This window comes from Choloepus didactylus, chromosome 3, assembly GCF_015220235.1.
Source record: "Choloepus didactylus isolate mChoDid1 chromosome 3, mChoDid1.pri, whole genome shotgun sequence".
Taxonomy (NCBI): Eukaryota; Metazoa; Chordata; class Mammalia; order Pilosa; family Megalonychidae; genus Choloepus; species Choloepus didactylus.
Window position 1 is genome coordinate 44,253,876 of NC_051309.1, and position 12,547 is coordinate 44,266,422.

General features: G+C 38.4%; 1 protein-coding gene across 14 annotated transcripts in view; it reads right to left on the reverse strand.

The window, feature by feature from the left end:
- Positions 1–12,547, reverse strand: part of APBB2 (amyloid beta precursor protein binding family B member 2) — a 447,074-nt gene that overhangs the window by 225,487 nt on the left and 209,040 nt on the right. The gene's annotated exons all lie outside the window — the stretch shown is intronic.

A 12,547-nucleotide genomic window follows, 5' to 3' on the forward strand; every position in this document is an offset into this window, starting at 1 on the left:
GAATGTCCAATATGGTGTGCTCCAAGGAACCAGACTCGACCCTGAGGCAGAGATCAAGCACTTCAGCAGCAGGAAGAAGGATGAATCAGAGGCTAAAGTGCGTGAGTTTCTGTGTGTGTGTGTATGTGTGTGTGGGGGGGGGGCACATTCTCCAAGAACAAGATGCTTACGATGAAAAGGCATTAGAAAGCAATGTGAAGTATGTCATTAAAAACCAGTTAATCATTAGAGAAACAGTAGAATTAGGGTATTTCCTTCACTAACCCAAAAGGCAGCTGGCCTCATCTTTGTGCTCCCTCTATCTGGCATTAAAGCCCAACTCTGCTTCTTAAGAAAGGGAAGGAAGACCCAGAACATGTAGAACAGTTGGGAGGCTTCTGCAATAGTCCAGTCAAGACAGGAGGGAGAGGACAGAGTGGGCATGAGAGACTTAGGTATGGAAGAAGGAGCCTCCCTACCCATTGCCATAGCACCAGCTCTGGTCATTCACCTTTTGCCAGGACATGAAGAGGAGATTCCCGTTGGCCACCTGGATTTAGAGATAAGGACTGAAAACAGTCAAGTGAACTTCTATCATATCGGCTACAGGAAAATGGCAGAGGTGGGCAGAGACTGACTTTAAGAAGCTAGACTATGAGCAAAGAAGGGAAGAGATAACAGTACTGAAAGATGATCCAGGATTTTGGGAAGGAATTTTTGTTTGTTAAAGATGAGAGTCCTGGCCATGTTTTTTATTTTATAGGCTGTAAAACAGAAGTCAGTAGAGAGGAATAAGATGGAAATGTAAAAGATAGACCAATAAGGTAGAACCCAGGTGATGAGAGAACAGGAGGTCCTACTACAAATGTGAAAGGGCTGGCCTTGCCCAGGATAAGGATACTTCTCATGAGAAAGGAGGACTGTAAGGATGGGGACAGACACCTATGTCATCAGGTGACACAAAGCTGAGGGAAAGCAAAACTCATGTCCTCTGCTTTCTCTAGGAAGATGGAGATAAAGCCTTCCCCTAAGAGGGCAGAGGAGGGGAGTCTAGGAGAGAACCTGAGGAAAGGCACAAAGGTTAGAAGCAGTCACAAAGGGAAACATGATCAAAGCATCAAGCCCACTGACAGAACAGGTGGTTAATGGACTCTGAGACTGGCCTGAAGAGGGAAGGGAATGAAGTCATGAGGATGGTGAACAGCTGGGGAAAGGAAAAAGGCAAGGGATTAGCGATCTCAGAACGGTCAAAGAACAGGTCTGAAAGGAATAAGAAATTATTCTCAATCATGGTTCACATTAGAATGACTTGGGGGAACTTTTAAAAATTACAGATCCCCAATGATACTCCCAAAGACTCATGCAATTATGATTGGTCCTCGTCAAAGGTATCAAAAAGTTCTCTGGTGATTCTAGCATGTGGCCAATATTGAGAACCACTGGAATAAGGAATTAAGAGATTTGGAAGAATAAGATGATATATATATATCTGAGTTAATGATTTCCGAGGCACTTTGAATACTCTGATCACACTTGCCATCTTCCTTGTCTTTGCACACATTCTGGGCATCCTTCCCACCCACCCACCTGGCAAATTTATACACCTCCTCTAACATTCAGGGTGTCTGGTAGATTTTACCTCTTTGTGAAATCTTCTCTTCTTTGACATTCCAAAACCTTCATAAACATACTCCTATTACACCCTCACTCACAGGGTTTTACTTTTAGTTTTTACCAATTTTACAAAATTTGCTTGATTTTTTCACTAGATTGTGACCTCCAGCAACCAGCACAGCAGCCTAGCACATAGTAGAAGCTCAATAAATATTTGCAGAATAAATAATTGAATAAGATGAAAAAAGACAAGTGTATCCTTACTATCTCATAAAATGTTTACATTAAATGTGTAGGTAGAATTTTTTTTGCAGTTTCTTACTAAAGAATGAGAGGAAACTACCATTATTGCCTACACAATTAAGTCTAAAATAAATTCATTTCTCCATTCCTTGCAAAATAAATTATTTCAGAAGGAGAAAGGGTGACCACTTATCTCAGCTTTTACGCTACAAAATATCTGAGCAAGATTTAAAATAAAATCCTTTAATATAAAGTACAGGTCAGCTTATTTTGTTTCTCAGTCTCAGCTCAAGGAAATTCTTGATAGTTTTGTATTATCTCCCTAAAGAAGAAAAGACTAAAGGTGTATCTTTTTGTGATCCAGTGCAGGGTGGTGTACTTTTCTGCTGAACACAAATTTCTCAGCAGCTAGAATTATATCAGCTCAAAGTTCTCCATGCTTTGCTCTAAAGAGCACTGAGGCTCAGAAGAGGCATCGGTGAATGAGCACGCATGCATATAAGCATGCAGTCTGGTTGACATGAGCTCCCTCTACTTCTCATGCCCTCAAATACAGCATACTCATCATTTATAATGAAAGGAAGAGCACTGGAAAGCAGCAACAGTGATAACAATATAAATGTAACAAATTACAGGAAAATGCTATGGACATAAAAATGAAAGGAATGCTCTCTGTTCTAGTTTCCTAATGCTGCCAGAATGCAAAACACCAGAGAAGGATTGGCTTTTATAAAAGGGGGTTTATTTGATTACACAGTTACAGTCCTAAGGCCATAAAGTGTCCAAGGTAACACATCAGCAATTAGGTACCTTCACTGGAGGATGGCCAATGGTGTCCGGAAAACCTCTGTTAGCTGGGAAGGCACGTGGCTGGTGTCTGCTCCAAAGTTCTGGTTTCAAAATGGCTTTCTCCCAGGACGTTCCTCTCTAGGCTGCAGTTCCTTAAAAATGTAACTCTCAGTTGCACTTGTGGTATTCGTCCTCTCTTAGCTTCTCCGGAGCAAGAGTCTGCTTTCAATGGCTGTCTTCAAACTGTCTCTCATCTGCAGGTCCTGTGCTTTCTTCAAAGTGTCCCTCTTGGCTCTAGCAGCTTGCTCCTTCTGTCTGATCTTATATAGTGCTCCAGTAATTTAATTCAGACCCACCCTGAATGGGCAAGCCAACATCTCCATGGAAATTATACAATCAGAGTCATCACCCACAGTTGGGTGGGGCACATCTCCATGGAAACACTCAAAGAATTACAATCTAATTAACAGATAGGTCTGCCCACACAAGATTACATCAAAGATAATGGTGTTTGGGGGACATAATACATTCAAACTGGCACACTGTCCCACCCCAAAAGCCCTATCTGGTATTCCTTTCTCTAGTCTACCTGTGGGATATTTAAGCCCGCTTTCCCAATACTGAAGCTGTACTGAGACTCTATTGAAGAGATGGTGCATTGAAGACACTTTTTCTTTTCCTTTGCTTCACATGATACTTCTGTGGATTCTGTATCAAGAAAACTTGGTCCAATGCTCCCTTCACCTTGAGGGGAGGGACTGAATTCACGCCACACTTGCTGGACCCTAACTGAGAATTCATGCCATCACCCTTCTCCCACTTCGCCAAGCTAGAAACCTTGGGATACCCCTTCAACAAGTTACTTATCCCACCAAATTCTATTGATTTTACTTTAAAATGTTTCTCCAATATAACAATTTCCCCCTTCCCACCTCTTCTAAGCGCTGGCTATTAGGACCTCAGTCACTTATTTTAAGTTTTCTCACAGGTCTCCCAGGCACAGCACCTCTCACAAACTACAGTCTACCTTGATACATTTTTCAAAATTTAATTTTAGTGAGATATATTCAGATACCATACAATCATCCAAAGTGTACAATGTTCACCGTACCATTATATGGTTGTGCATTCATAATCACAATTTCTGAACATTTTCATTACCACAAAAAAAGAATAAAAATTAAAGAAAAAAAGAACACCCAAAACATCCCCACCCAATACATTATTGCTCTATACCTTTCTAGAAACAAACGCATCATGTAGCTCTCTCATTTAAAAAAATCGACTGGTTCCCTATTGTCCAAATTCTTCAGCTCATACATAAGGCACCTGAAATTCTCCTCTGCCAGCCTCCATCTACCCTATAGTCACATTTCTGATACAGCCCTCTCTCACCTCACCCCCATGTTCTCTACACCCAGCCACAGGGAACCTCCCTGAGGATGCACACCCCTTCACTACTTGCCTCAGCACATGGAGTACGTTACCCCCACCCAGAAATGCCCTTTTCCCTCATCTACACCACCCACCCTAATTCATACATGCAAATTTCTATAAATCTTTAAAACATAGCTCAAACATCACATCCTGCTTCAGGCCTTTCTGGATCTGATACGCAATTTTGGCTGCCCTGTCCGCTGTGCCAGGTATGTAACATGCTATTTATATCAGCATTTCTGTATTGTACTATAAATATCAGTTGAGATTTCTTTCTCCACTTCTACACTGTTAGCTCTTTGAGAACAGAGATGCTTCATTCATGCTTTAGTAAGAGATTTAGTAAGATATAATTCATATAAACTCCTTTGAAGTGTACAATTCAGCAGTTTTTAGTATATTTGCAGAATTCTGTATACATTACTATTTATCTAATTCTAGAACATTTTCATCAGGCTAAAAAGAATTCCTGTACCCATTACCATTCACTCCCAATTCCTCCCCATTCCCCAAGCTTCCAGCAGCCACAAATCTGCTTTCACTCTGTATGGATTTGTTTATTCTGGACATGTCACATAAATGGAATAATAAAATACATGGTCCATTCTGACTGGCTATTTTCACTTAGCATAATGCTTTCTAGGTTCACCTATACTGCAGTATTTTTAAGTAATTCATTCCTTTTTATGCCTGACCAATGTTGTGTTATATAGATTTGCTGCATTTTATTAATTCATTCATCAGTTGATGGCCATTTTGGTTTTTCAAGTTTTAGTTAAAATGAAAAATGAAGCTATGAACATTTGTGTACCAGTTTTTATGTAGACATGTTTTCACTTTTCTTGAGTATATACCTAGAAGTGTAATTGATAAATCATATGATACATGTATAATACATTACCCTTTGAGGAACTACCAGACCATTGTACAAAACAGTCGGAATCTTTGACATTCCAACCAGCAATGTATGTGGACTCCAGTTTCTTCATCACCTCTTCATTACCGTTGTCTGTTATTTTAAGTAAACTCATACTAGTGTGATGGCAGTTAATATCTATCTCATGGTTTCTATTTGCATTTCCCAATCATTCTTTTTCTTTTATTCCTCTTTTGGAAACATACATAATACCTAACATTTTCCATTTTAACCACCTTCAAGCATACAATTCAGTGGTATTGATTACATTTACAATGTTGGGCTACATCACCACCGTACATTATTACAACTTTTCCATCACCCGGAAAAGAAACTCTGTACCCAGTAAGCAATGACTTCTGATTCCCTCCCACTCCCTCCCCTGTTAACCTGAAGTCTACTTTGTCTCTATGAATTTGCATACTCTAGTTATTTCATGTAAGTGAACAAGATATATTACCTCTCCTTTTGTGTCTGACTTATTTAATTCAAAATGATGTCTTCAAGGTAAGTCCAAGTTGTAGCATGTATCAGAACTTCATTCTTTTTACAGATGAATACTTTGCCATTATACATATAAATTACATTTAGTTTATCCATTCATCTGTCAATGGACATTTGGGTTGCTTCCAGTTTCTGGCTATTGTAAACAAAGCTACTATGAAAACTGGTGTAATAATATCTGTTTCAGTCCCTGCTTTCCATTCTTATGGGTGTAAACCTAGAAATGGGATTGCTGGGTCATGTGGTAATTCTATGTTTAGCTTTTGGGGGAACCGAAAAACTGTTTTCACACCAGCTACACCACAAAACGGAATATGATTCCTATCTCTCCACATCCTTACCAACACTTGGTACCTTACATTTATTTAATGTTAGACATCCTACTGGGTGTGATGATGTATCTCACTGAGCTTTTGATTTGCATTTCCCTAATGGCTAATGATGTTGAGCAAATTTCCAGTGTGTATTGGCCATTTGTACATCATCTTTGGAGAAATACCTATTCAAGTCCTTTGACCATTTTTTAATTGGGTTGTTGTTTTGCTGTTGAATTGTAGGAGTTCTTTACATATTCTGGATATTAAACCTTATCAGAGGTTTCCAAATATTTTCTCCCAATTCTGTAGGCTGTCTTTTCATTTTCTGATAATGTTCTTTAATGAACAAAAGGTTTCAAATTTGATGAGGTCCAGTTTAACTATTTTTTGTTTTGTGCTCTAGCTTTTGGTGTACAGTCTAAGAATCCATTCCTAATACAAAATCCTGAGGATATTTCCCTAAATTATCTCTTAAGAGTTTTATAATTATAGATCTTATATGTAGGTCACTGGTCGATTTTGAGTTAATTTTGTATATGGTGTGAGGTAGGGATCTACTTTCATTCTTTTGCACATGGATATCCAGTTTTCTAAGCACAATTTGCTAAAGAGACTATTCTCTTCACTGAGTGAACCTGGTATCCTTTCTGAAACATCAATTGGGCAGAGATGTGCAGGTTTATTTCTGAGCTCTGAATTTGATTCCATAGCTTTATAGGTCTGTTCTTATTCCAGGAACACACAATTTTTGAAAGCTGGAGCTTTGTAACAAGTTTTGAAATTGGGACATGTGATTTCTCCAACTGTGCTATTCCTTGTTCAAGGTGGTTTTTGCTACTCAAGGAACTTTGCCCTTCCATGGGAATTTCTTCTTCAAAGAAAGCTGTTGGAATTTGATTGGGATTGCAGTGAATCTATAAATCATCTTGAGTAATACAGGCATACCTTGAAGATATTGTGGGTTTGGTTCTAGACCACCACAATAAAGTGAACATGAATGTTTGGTTTCCCAATGTTTAAAAAAGTTGCATTACACTACACTGTAGACTATTAAGTGCATGAAAGCATTATAGCTAAAAACAATGCACATGCCTTAATTAAAAATACTTGATGGCCCCAGAATGGTAACTATCATTTGAGCCTTCAGCAAGTCATGGTCTTTTTGCTGGTGGATGGTCTTGCCTTGATGTTGATCAGGGTGGTGGTTGCTGAAGGCTGGGGTGGCTGTGGCAATTTCTTAAAATAAGACAACAGTGAAGTTGGCCACATTGATTGATTCTTCCTTTCATGAAAGATTTCTCTGTAGCATATGATGCTGTTTGATAGCATTTTACCCACAGTAGAACTTCTTTCAAAATTGGAGTCAATCTTCTCAAAGTCTGCTGCTGCTTTATCACCTAAGTTTATGTAATATTCTAAATCCTTTGTCATCATTTCAACAAAGTGCACAACATATTCACCAGGAATAGATCCCATCTCAAGAAACTACTTTCTTTGCTCATGTGTAAGAAGCAACTCCTTCTCCATTGAAATTTTATCATGAGACTGAAGCAATTCAGTCACAACTTCAGGCTCCACTTCTAATTCTAGTTCTCTTACTATTTCCACAACATCTGCAGTTATTTCCTCCACTGAAGTCCTGAAACTTCAGAGTCATCCAGGAGGGTTGGAATCAACTTTTTCTGTCTCCTATTAATGTTGATATTTTGATCTCCTCCCATAAATCATGAATTTTTTCATGGCATCTAGAATAGTGAACCCTTTCCAGAAGGTTTTCAATGTATCCAGGTTTTGTTGATCCATTTATAGAGCACAGGAAGAATAGATTTAGAATAATTCTTAAGGGCCCTAGGATTTTTGGAATAGCAAATGAGCTTGGCTTCAACTTAAAGTCACCAGCTGCATTAGCCCCTAACAAGAGTCAGCCTGTGTTCTCTTTTTCTAATTCAGTTTTATTGAGATATATTCACATACCATACAATCACCCACAGTGTATAATCAGTTGTTCACAGTACAATATAGTTGTACATTCATCACCATAGTTAATTTTTGAACATTTTCATGACTCCAAAAAATAAAAATAAGAAAAAGAAAAGTAAAAAAGAACACCCATAACATCCCATTCCCCCATATACCCCTATTATTCATTTAATTTTTGTCCCCATTTTTCTCCTCATTTGTCCATACACTGGATAAAGGGAGTATGTGCAACAAGTTTTTCAGAATCACACAGTCACACTGTGTAAGCTGTATAATTATAAAATTATCTTTAGGTATCAAGAATGCTGGATTGCACTTCAACAGTTTCAGGTATTTCCTTCTAGCTATTCCAATACACTAAAAACTGAAAAGGGATATCAATATAACACATAAGTATAACCTCCAGAATGACCTCTCGACTCCATCTTAAATCTCTCAGCCACTGAAACTTTATTTTGTTTCATTTGTCTTCCCCCTTTTGGTCTAGAAGTCTTTTTCAATCTAACGATGCCAGGTCCATCAGCCTTTTTTTTTTTTTTAATTCAGCTTCATTGAGATATATTCACATACCATACAATCATCCATGGTGTACAATCAACTGTTCACAGTACCATCTTATAGTTGTGCATTCATCACCCCAATCTATTTTTGAACATTTTCCTTACCCTAGAAAGAATCAGAATAAGAATAAAAAATAAAAATAAAAACAGAATACCCAAATCACCACCACCTGCCCCATCTCACCCTATTTTTCATTTAGGTTTTGTCCCCATTTTTCTACTGATCCATCCATACACTGGATAAAGGGTGTACGACCCACAGGTTTTCACAATCACACTGTCATCCCTTGTAAGCTACACTGTTATACAATCATCTTCAAGAGTCAAGGCTACTGGGTTGGAGTGTGGTAGTTTCACGTATTTACTTCTAGCTATTCCAATATATTAAAACAAAAAAAGTGTTATCTATATAGTGTGTAAGAGTGCCCACCAGAGTGACTTCTTGACTCCATTTAGAATCTCTCAGCCACTGAAACTTTATTTTGTTTCATTTCGCATCCCCCTTTTGGTCAAAAAGATGTTCTCAATCCCATGATGCCGGGTCCAGATTCATTGCCGGGAGTCATATCCTGTGTTGCCAGGGAGATTTACACCCCTGGAGTCAGGTCCCACATGGGGGGAGGGCAGCAAGATCACCCGCCGAGGTGGCTTAGTTAGAGAGAGAGCATCAGCCTGTCTTTTGAAGCTTTGAAGCCAGGCATTGTCTTCTCCTCTCCAGCTATGTAAGTCCTAGATGGCATCTTCTTCCAATAGAAGGCTGTTTCATCTACCTCGAAAATCTGTTGTTGAGTGTAGCCACCTTCACCAATTATCTTAGCTAGATCTTCTGGATAACTTACTGCAGCTTCTACATCAGCACTTACTGCATCGCCTTGCACTTTTATGTTATGGAAATGGCTTCTTTCCTTAAATCTCATGAATCAACCTCAGATAGCTTCAAACTTTCCTTCTGCAACTTATTCATCTCACTCAGCCTTCAAAAAATTGAAGACAGTTAGAGCCTTGCTCTGGATTAGGCTATGGCTTAAGGGAATGTTGTGACTGATTTAATCTTCTACCCAGATCACTGAAACTTTCTCTGTCTCAGCAACAAGGCTGTTTCACTTTCTCATCATTTGAGAGTTCACTGGAGTAGCACTTTCAATGTCCTTCAAGAACTCGTCCTTTGCAATCAAAACTTCACTAACTGTTTGGCACAAGAGGCCTAGCTTTGGTCTGTATCAAATTTTGACGTGTTTTCCTCACTAAGCTTAATCACTGCTAGCTTCTGATTTAAAGTGAAAGATGTGCAACTCTTCCTTTCATTTGAACATGTAAGAGGCCATTGTAGCATTAGTAATTGGCCTAATTTCAATATTGTTGTGTCTTGGGGAACAGGGCAGCCCAAGGAGAATCAGAGAGACAGGAGAACAACCATTTAGTGGAGCTGTCAGAACACACACAACATTTATGGATCAAGTTTGCTGTCTTAGTGGGCACGGTTCATGGTACCCCAAAACAATTACAATAGTAACATCAAAGATCACAGCCCCCATAAGAGATATAATAATAATGAAAAAGTTTGAAGTATCGTGAGAATTACCAAATGTGCCACACAGACATGAGGTGAGACATGATGATGGAAAAATGGTACCAATTAACTTGCTTGACACAGCATTGCCACAAACCTTCAATTTGTAAAAATGCAGTAGCTGCTAAGCACAATAAAACAAAGCACAGTAAGACTATGTATGCCTGTACTGACATCTTAATGATATTAAGTCTGTCAACACAGGAACACAAGACATCTTTCCATTTATTTAGGTCTTCTTTAAGTACTTTCAACAATGATTTCCAGTTTTTTGTGTATATGTTCTTTACATCCTTAGTTGTATTTATTCCTTGATATTTTATTCTTTTGGTTGCTATTGTAAATGGAATAGTTTTCTTGATATTTTTTTCGGATTGTTCATTGCCAATCTACAGAAACACTACTTATTTTTTTTAATACATATATATTTTATTGAGATTGTTCACATACTATACAACTACCCAAAGATCCAAAGTGTACAATCAATTGCCCATGGCACCATCACACAGCTGTGCAACCATCAACACAATTTTTTTTTTTGATTTTTAGAACACTTTCATTACTCCAGAAAAAAAAAAAAAAGATAAAAAAAGGGAACTCAAATCCTCCCATACTGCCAACCATGCTCCCCTCTATTGTTGACTCACAGTTTTGGTACAGTGCACTTCTTACTGTTGATGAAAGAATATCAAAATACCACTAACTGTAGTATACAGTCTGCAATAGGTATATATTTTTTTCCTATATGCTTCTCTATTATTAACTTCTAGTTATGGTGTCATACATTTGCTCTAGTTCGTGAGAGAGATTTCCAATATTTGTATAGCTAATCACAGACACTGCCTACCACAAGATTCACTGCTTTATACATTCCCATCTTTCAACCTCCAATCTTCCCTCTGGTGACATACATGACTCTGAGCCTATCCTTTCCACCACTTTCACACACCTTTCAGCACTGTTAGTTATTCTCACAACATGCTACCATCACCCCTGTCCATTTCCAAACATGTAAGTTCACCCTAGTTGAACATTCTCCTCATAATAAGCAAACACTCCCCATTCTTTAGCCTCATTCCATATCCTGGTAACTTATATTTCATGTCTATGAGCTTACATATTATAATTAGTTCATATCAGTGAGACCCTGCAACACTTGCCTTTACATGTCTGTCTTATTTCACTCAATATAGTGCCCTCAAGGTTTCTTCATCAACCCTTTTCTTTTAAGATGGTTTTGTTCACACACCACACACTCTGTCCTAAGTAAACAATCATTGGTTCCCTGTATAGTCACGTATTTATGCATTCAGCACCATCGCCACTATCTATGTAAGGACATTTCCATTTCTTCCACAAAGGAGGAGGAAGAGTCAAAGAAGGTAGAGAGACAAAAGGAAAAGAAAAGAGAAACAGAGAGAGAAAAAACAAAACAAAACAAAAACAAAACTTGACAGCTAGGAAGCAACAAAAGGAAAAACACCACCAACCTAAAGTAGAATAAAGAGTCAGACAACATCACCAATGCCAGGAGTCCCACACGCCTCCCCTATTCCCCACCCTCCCATACGCGTTTAGCTTTGGTATATTGCCTTTGTTATATCAAAGGAAGCATAATACAATGCTTCTGTAAATTATAGTCTCTAGTTTGCGTTGATTGTATTTTCCCCCCAATCCTACCCTATTTTTAACACCTTGTAATGTTGACATTCATTTGTTCTACCTTATGTAAAAACATATTTGTATCTTTTATTAAAATCTTTGAGCATCCTAGGTTTTCCTTCTCTTATCCTTCTGGGACACCAATGACACATACATTCTTGCTTTTTGTTTTGTCCTTAAGTTCCCAGAGATGTTGCTCGTATTTTTCCACTCTTTTCTCTATCTTCGTCTTTTGTTCTGGTATCTCACATGGTCCCAACCTTCCTCTTTCAACCATACTCACAGTCATCTTTGTTCAGTGTACTTACATTGTTGTGCTGCTATCTCCCAAAATCGTTTTCCAAACCTCTCAGTCTTTTCCTTTCTGTCTGCAGTGCTTCCTTTAGTGTTTCCTGTAGAGCAGGTATCTTATTCACAAACTCTGTCACTGTCTGTCTGTCAGACAATATTTTAAGCTCTCCCTCATATGGACAGCTTTGCTGGATATAGGATTCTTGGTTGGTGGTTTTATTTTTTCAGTATCTTAAATATATCACCCCACTTACTTCTTGCCTCCATGGTTTCTACTGAGAAATCTGCACATAGTCTTACCAAGCCTCCTTTGTATGTGACGGATCACTTTTCTCTTGATGCTTTCAGGATTCTCTTTTTATCTTTGACGTTTGATAATCTGATTATTAAGTGTCTTGGCGTAGGCCTTTTCAGATCTATTCTGTTTGGGATATGCTGTGCTTCTTGGATCCGTAATTTTATGTCTTTCATAAGAGATGGGAAATTTTCACTGATTATTTCCTCTATTATTGCTTCTGCCCCTTTTCCCTTCTCTTCTCCTTCTGGGACACCAATGACACATACATTCCTGCTTTTCCTTTTGTCCTTAAGTTCCCAGAGATGTTGCTCATATTTTTCCATTCTTTTCTCTATCTGTTCTTTTGTGTGTAGGCTTTCAGGTGCCTTGTTCTCCAGTTCCTGAGTG